This window comes from Nyctereutes procyonoides, unplaced genomic scaffold, assembly GCF_905146905.1.
Source record: "Nyctereutes procyonoides isolate TBG_1078 unplaced genomic scaffold, NYPRO_anot_genome, whole genome shotgun sequence".
In the NCBI taxonomy this organism is placed as follows: Eukaryota; Metazoa; Chordata; class Mammalia; order Carnivora; family Canidae; genus Nyctereutes; species Nyctereutes procyonoides.
This window is the reverse complement of record NW_026575160.1, coordinates 31,877,440-31,884,840: the sequence shown is the minus strand read 5'-3', so window position 1 is coordinate 31,884,840 and position 7,401 is coordinate 31,877,440.

The window sequence follows — 7,401 nt, the reverse complement described above, 5'->3', positions numbered from 1 at the left end:
ATAGTATGTCTATTTAACTATTGTTACTTAAATTCAGTAGCAGAACTCTAGATTGTATCTAATTCAGTGTGTGACATTCATTCTGATTCATTTATAAATAGAAAACATTCAAATTGATTGAAATCAAGTAAAACTATTTTGACTAGTCTTGATGAAGTTTTTGTCAGCTTTCATTTCAATGCATTTACACTTAGAATATCAAAAGAAACTGTAAATCTAAGTGAAATTTTATAATCATAATTGGTATGAATACCAACAGGAAGAAAAATGGTACAATCTAATTTGTGCCCAAATGAAACCATTTCAGAGCACCCATCATGCACGCATATAGTATGAGACTGGGTAAAAAGTCCTTGGAAAATCAGACTATTACCTAGTGAATTATTTAAAAAATCTTCAGTAAAGAATTTGTTTTTAAAATGCTCTATATAAACACACATTTAGAAGAGGAAATTATATTTGTGATAGAGTTTATTGTTTCTTTGTCCTTGTTTTTTTGAGCAAAGTTAATTTCTTGTAGTCAAAAGGGAAAAGAATGGGGAGATAACTTCAAGGGGAGACCCTTTACATTGCTTTGTTTCAGCAGCCCTGGGAAACTAATACAGATGAAACAGACACACTCCTTGAATGGCACAAGTTACCAAAACTGGCACAAGAAGATACGCAAAAAAAATTAAACAACGCAGTATAAATTAAAAATTTTAATTAAGAATTAAGACGTTTATACAAAGACTCAAAGACCAATAGCAGATACTTCCTGATAAAGTCTATTATTTATAGGGGAAAAAAAACCAAAGCTATATATTCTCTTTCAGCAAATAAAGAAGGATGATACATTCCCCACTCATGTTGAAAGAGGGTTACACTGGTGCCAAAAACAGAATAGGAGATCATCAGAAAAAAGAAATATGGAGAAATAAGTCTCATTGCACATGGAGCAAAACTCTGACAAAATTATTGCAAATCAAGTCCAACAATACATGGAAAAGATGTTGAATCTCTATGGCAATTTAAGGTTGATTCAATGTCTGAAATGAACAGCTTTAAAGAAAAAAAAATAATATATGAGCAGAGATTTATGAAAGAGGATAAAAGGGCCTGAGTTGCTTAGTCAGTTCTCAGGGTCCTGAGATCAAGCCCGGTGTTGGGCTCACATAGCACATGGAGCCTGTTTGAGAGACTCTTTCTCTCCTTCTCCCTTTGCCTCTGCCCCACCCTCTCTCTCTGAAAGAAAAACAAAGAAAGACAAAAAAACTAGGAAGGGAAATCAGTCAAAAGTAGGTTCTTTGAAAGAGATGAAAATTGATAAGGTATTAGCAAAGCTTATGAAGAAAAAATGTTAAAAGAGACATTATCAATATTTAAAATACTGGACTTCACTACAAACATTTAAAGAATAATGAATGGATATTATAAACAAAGTTGAAATAATTTATTTAAAAATTTAGATGGTTTGAACCACTTGATATAATGTAAATTAAATAAATAAAAAATATGAATAATTCTATATCCTTTAAACAAATATAATAAATATGAGTATAGGAAAGAAAGAAAACTTCCTCTACTTTTTTTTAAATTTTATTTATTTCTTCATGAGAGACACACAGAGAAAGGCAGAGACACAGGCAGAGGGAGAAGCAGGCTCCCTGAGGGGGGCTGATGCGACTCGATCCCAGGACCCTGGGATCATGCCCTGAGCCGAAGGCAGACGCTCATCCACTGAGCATCCCAACTTCCTCTACTTAAAGGTGACATGGTTGCATAAGTAGAAAATCAAAGACAATGTGCAAACATCTAGTGAAATATTCACAAGGTATTGAAAATTATGAAATATTGCTAAGATTTTCATGCACCAGAAAACAACATTTTTATATAAAATCTCCCAAATTGATCTACAGATTCCAAGCAACTCCTAATTTAAGTTTGTGTGTCTTTTTTGTCTTTGTGTGTGTGTGTGTGTATATATTAATAAGCCATAAATAAGCCATGTCTAAACATGGAAAAGCAAAGACACAGCATAGCCAAGTTTATCTTGAGAAGAATAAATTTGGAGGATTTTACTCCTAAATTTTAACAGGTGTTCAACATAACAGTCTTTAGCAATGGGCTGTTAGCACAAGGAGAGACAAACAGGTTGACTAACAGAAGACACGTACATAAATGGATTCTCATATATCAAATTACTTAATTTTTAACAGCTTATGAGGTATAATCAATATACACGAAACATCTCATATATTTAATCTATACAATCTGATGAGTTTGCAGACGTGTATACACCGGTGAAGCCATCATCACAATCAAGGTAATACACGTATCTGAGAACTTCCAAATATTTCCTGCAGCTCCTTTGCGTACGTGTGTGTCTGAGTGTGCAAAGGACAATTAACACGCGAGGTATCTCAACAAATGTTTACATCTACAGCACTGAGTTGTCATCCGTATGCATTACGCTGTACAGAGAGCTCCAGAACTTATCCCTCTTGAGCATCACCTGGGTGGCTCTGTGGGTTAAGCGCCCGACCCTGGATTTCAGCTCAGGTCATCATCTGGGGGTTGTGGCATGGAGTCTTGCCTCAGGCTCAGCAGAAAGTTCACTGGAGATTCTCTCTCTCCCTCTCCCTCTGCCCCACCCCTACTCATGTGTGAACACTTGCATGTGCTTGTGCGTGGGCTCTCTCTCTCTCTCTCTCTCTCTAAAATAAATTTAAATTTTTTTTTAAAAGAACTTACTCATCTTGCATAACCGAAACTTTATACCACTGAGCAACAACTCCCCATTTCCCCTTCTCCCTTGACCTTGGAAATCCTATTCTGTCCTCTACTCCTGAAAAGTTTGACTATTTTAGATGTCACGTGTAAGGGGAATCATGCCATATTTGGCCTTTTGTGATTTGTTTCGCATCTACCAGGTTCACTGCAAAGAGTATGATTTCCTTCTTTTTTAAAGCTGAATAATATCCTATCGTATTTATATACCACGTTTTTTCTTTATCTGCTCATCCGTAGTTGTCTCTATTTCTTGACTCTTGTAAATGCTGCAATAACATAGAAGCACAGGTATCATTTTAAAATTCTGATTCTAATGATTATTAATATATACCTAGATGTGGGAATGTTGATTATAAGGTAGTTCCTATTTTTAATTTTTGAGGCACCTCCAAACTGTTTTCCATGACAGCTGTGCCATATTATAGTCCCACCAAGAGCGGAAAAGAGTTCTAATTCCTCCACATTCTCACTACACTTCTCTGTGGTTGCTGAAAGTAGTCTTCTAACTGGTGTGATGTGGCACCTACCTCACTTTGGTTTTGATTTGCATTTCCTTGATGATTAGTGATGCTGAGCACCTCCTTATATACCTGCTGGACATTTGTATGTATTTGAAGAAATGTCTTTGTGTGCCTTTTGCCCATTTTGTGATTTTTGTAATTGCGTTATTTGATGTGTGTGTGTGTGTGTGATACCAAAACCACAGGCAACAAGAACAAAAACAGAAAAGAGGCACTTCCTCAAGCTAAAAAACAAAACAAGTCAAACGAAAACAAAACAAGTCAAACGAATTCAAAACAACGCAAAACAAGCAAGAAAATCTCTGCACAGCCAAGGAAAGTCAACAGAATGAAACAGCAGCCTATAGGTTAGGAAAAAAAGAAATATTTACAAACCAGGTATTTGAAAAAGGGTTAATATTCCATATTAAGCCGACTACATTCGTTACAAAGGCACCACTGTTGTTCATGAGGGATAAAGGAATGGATTTCAATAAGGGATGATAACCTCAACCGTCTCTGCTTGCGAGATTGTCATGTGCCATAATTTTTACATCTTCACAAAGTACTTTCTAGCTTCTTAATGACTAAATTGCCGACTGAATGTTCATTTAAATTTTCTCTTCCTCTTTATCTCCTTTGGTTCTCGTTCTCTTTTTCTTTCTTTTGCATCTTTTTGTATGCCTTTTTCTGTTGTTTATATTTTAATTTTATTATTTTAATTTTTAAGAAAATATGTTTAATTGGTAGTCCACAGTCACCCATAAGAATTTATTGGACCTACTGATAATATTTTCTGGGAGCTAGAAATTATTGATCTTATTATAAAATTACTTCTAAAGCAGTCATTTTGATGGAGATGATCTCAAATCATTGCATTTCCTTAAACATCTACACAAAATTTATGGAACCACTGACCAAGTCCCTTAAAAATCTGAATTAAGGTGTATTTATGAATACTGAAAACAATCATGTGACTTTATCTGCTAATGGTTGTAATATGGGCTTAAGTTGAAATAATAACATCTTGTTACATACATTTCTCACAGATCGAGTCCCACATCGGGCTCCCCGCAGGGAGCCTGCTTCCCCCTCTCCCTATGTCTCTGCCTCTCTCTGTCTCATGAATAATAAAAAAAAAAAAACTTAAAAAAGGTCCTATTTTAAAATTTGCATGTTTTTAAAGTGAAAGAGGTAAAGAATCAGCATGTAAAAGTTACACGTGTATATATGACCTTTCTGTTGTATTAAACACTTTAAAGTATATTTGAAATAATTTTGAACATGCTATATTTTTGGAGGTGAATGTTCTCAGATGAGTACAAATTTAAGTTCCTTTTACTATTCAACTCCAACTTCATGTTAGGACATCTTGCTTTTCAAAGAAAATAGGCATAATCCATTTTAATCACCACAATTTTTCATATTTGTCTGTATTCAAAGGCAAAAACTGCTACACTATATTTTGTTTAAACTTAGAAGCAGCTGTTCTAACATATGTTTCATCATTTTGAAGATGCCCTGTATATTTTTATCAGAGAAAACAAACACCATGATGTTATTATCAGCCAGTAACATCTTGCCTATCAAACACATGCAAAGAAATGATAAATTATATATACTGTATGTGTATATATACACACGCATACATACATATATACTGTATGTACATATATAATATCTAATTATTTGTTCACTAGACTTAAAGTCTATATTGCAGAAGATATTATCAAAATTCCTTTCCAGCTCTAATACCTTCTACTTCCATGGATATGCCATACTTAAATTTATACTCTGGTTTTCCCTGTCACGTATTTCTCATGTTAGCGCTTCTTTTAAGCATTTGCTCTCCCTTTCAACTTGTGCAAATAACCCTCCTTATTTTCCTTTAATCCACTTAAACTCAGTTTGTCTGAGTAAACTATTCTTTCTCATTACTGTCAACTCAGGGAACCAAGCTACTCTCTCAAAATCTTTGATGATTTGGCAATTAGACCATATTCAGTCCATTATCATGGATATATTAAAAGTTGACATGGATGTCCCATTGGACATCATCGCCTTGCAGTTACTTTACATCTTCATCTTCAGTGATCACTGTTCACGTACCATTTTAGCCATTTACACCTGTGGCCACATTGTCAACCTTGAAATTCTCTGCGAATGTTTTCATTCTATCTTTCTTAGATTCTCACTGGGGATATTGTCTATTTTCTCAGGCTACAGAATTTCTATTCCAGTCACAGCCACTAACCCTGGGCACATTGTTTTGAATACTGAATCTCATCTATGTCATATTTTTAAGATTTATCATCAATTTTCACTTTGACAGTGCTGTCTTTTTTTTTTAATTCAACTAATTAACATGCAGTGTATTATTAGTTTCAGAGGTAGGGGTCAGTGATTCATCAGTTGCACATCATACCCAGTGCTCGTTACATCACGTGCCCTCCTTAATGTCTGTCATCCGGATACCCCGTCCCCCCCTCTCTAGCAACCCTCAGTTTATTTCCTGTGCTTAAGAGTCTCTTATGGTTGGTTTGTCTCCCTCTTTCATTGTATCTTGTTTTATTTTTCCCTCCCTTCCTCTAGGTTCCTCTATTTTGTTTCTTAAATTCCACATATAAGTTAAACCATATGATAATTGTCATTCTCTGATGGATTTATTTCACTAGCATAATACCCTCTACAATGCTGTGTGTCTTTTGTAACAAAAGCAACTAAAAAAGGGGGTACTTGATGGGAATACCAAACTCCCTACCATCCATAATATCTCATGGTTCTGAGTGTTAGAATGGCTTCCTCAAAAATTAATTCAAAATTATTTCTGAACCAACCTTCCTCACCTCCTCTTGCTTGACACCTAAGGCAGTTTGGCCACTGAATGTGCTATCACCAGAAAGGGATCATCTCGCAGCTACCTCCTGAGTAATAATTAGGAAAAGGGATTAGGTATTATATCACCTCATTTAAAAAATTCAGAGTTTCACCTGACCTTTCCTGACTATGATGCTTCTTTATTTCCCTTAATGGAGACCCCAGGCCAGCCGGGTTGTTATAACAAATAGATGGTAGTTTATCCAATGCAAGTTCAGGGGTTTCAAACTTAATTTCGGCTTAGCTACCTTTATTCTTTTGTTGGATTGACACAATCATCCATGAAACGGATAATGAGTACTTGATTAAAAACCCTGATCACAGGGTTCCACTACAGTGGTCCACACGGTCCAATGTGAAGTACATAAGGTGTCTTTGTAAGTTTTATAAAAATGTCCTGGCCCTTTTGCAGTTAACCTTTTTACACAAAAAGTGTGGGCAAAATTAGGAGTAATTGAGAAAAAGATGAAATTATAGTTACTTAATGGGACACACTGATTTTGCAAAAGTTTTGGACAGAGAACAGGAAAATCCATTCACCTAGGAAAGGGATATTATGGCTCCCTGAAAATATAAAAGAGGGAAAAATATTAATGATCTTTTGTCATTGGAGGTCATTCCTGGAGCCTTCCTTAGGAGGAAAGCAGTGCGGTTGCATCTTCCAAATTGTTGCAAGTGCCCAAGTACAACTTTTGGGTCTGCCATTCCAGCAGGTTGGTTCTGACAGGATTGTGTAGCCATTTTCCTTAAAAATACTCAGAAACCTACCAGAAAGAGCAAGACACAGCTCCAACACCAGCGCCTCTCACAAAAACCATCATTCTACCCCTCCAGATCATTTATCTACTCCAGTTCTTAAAGCATCACTCACTCATTCTGTAGGGCAAATGGATGCTGTACCAAAGTTAGTGTGGACAAATAATTCACATTCGACTGTCTGTGCTTAGGCCATTTCTTTAACAGGAAACACTCGACTCAACTAGTTCAACTGAACTAGGACTGAAAGCCTATTGGGCTGATGAGGAGACCACATTGGAGGCACTATTAACCTCTACTTCCCACCAAATAGGTCATTTGCAATCATTGTAACCCGGACATTATTTTCAGAGTTGCTACGTGTACCTTCAGAACTGTGCCTCTTATGTAAAAACCAGACATTAACTTGTCTCCCTCCCCAAAATATAATGGCTTGTGTATGATGAATGCTCACGAGAGGCCTTTACGTGTCTACAAAACCACCACCTCTGCCATG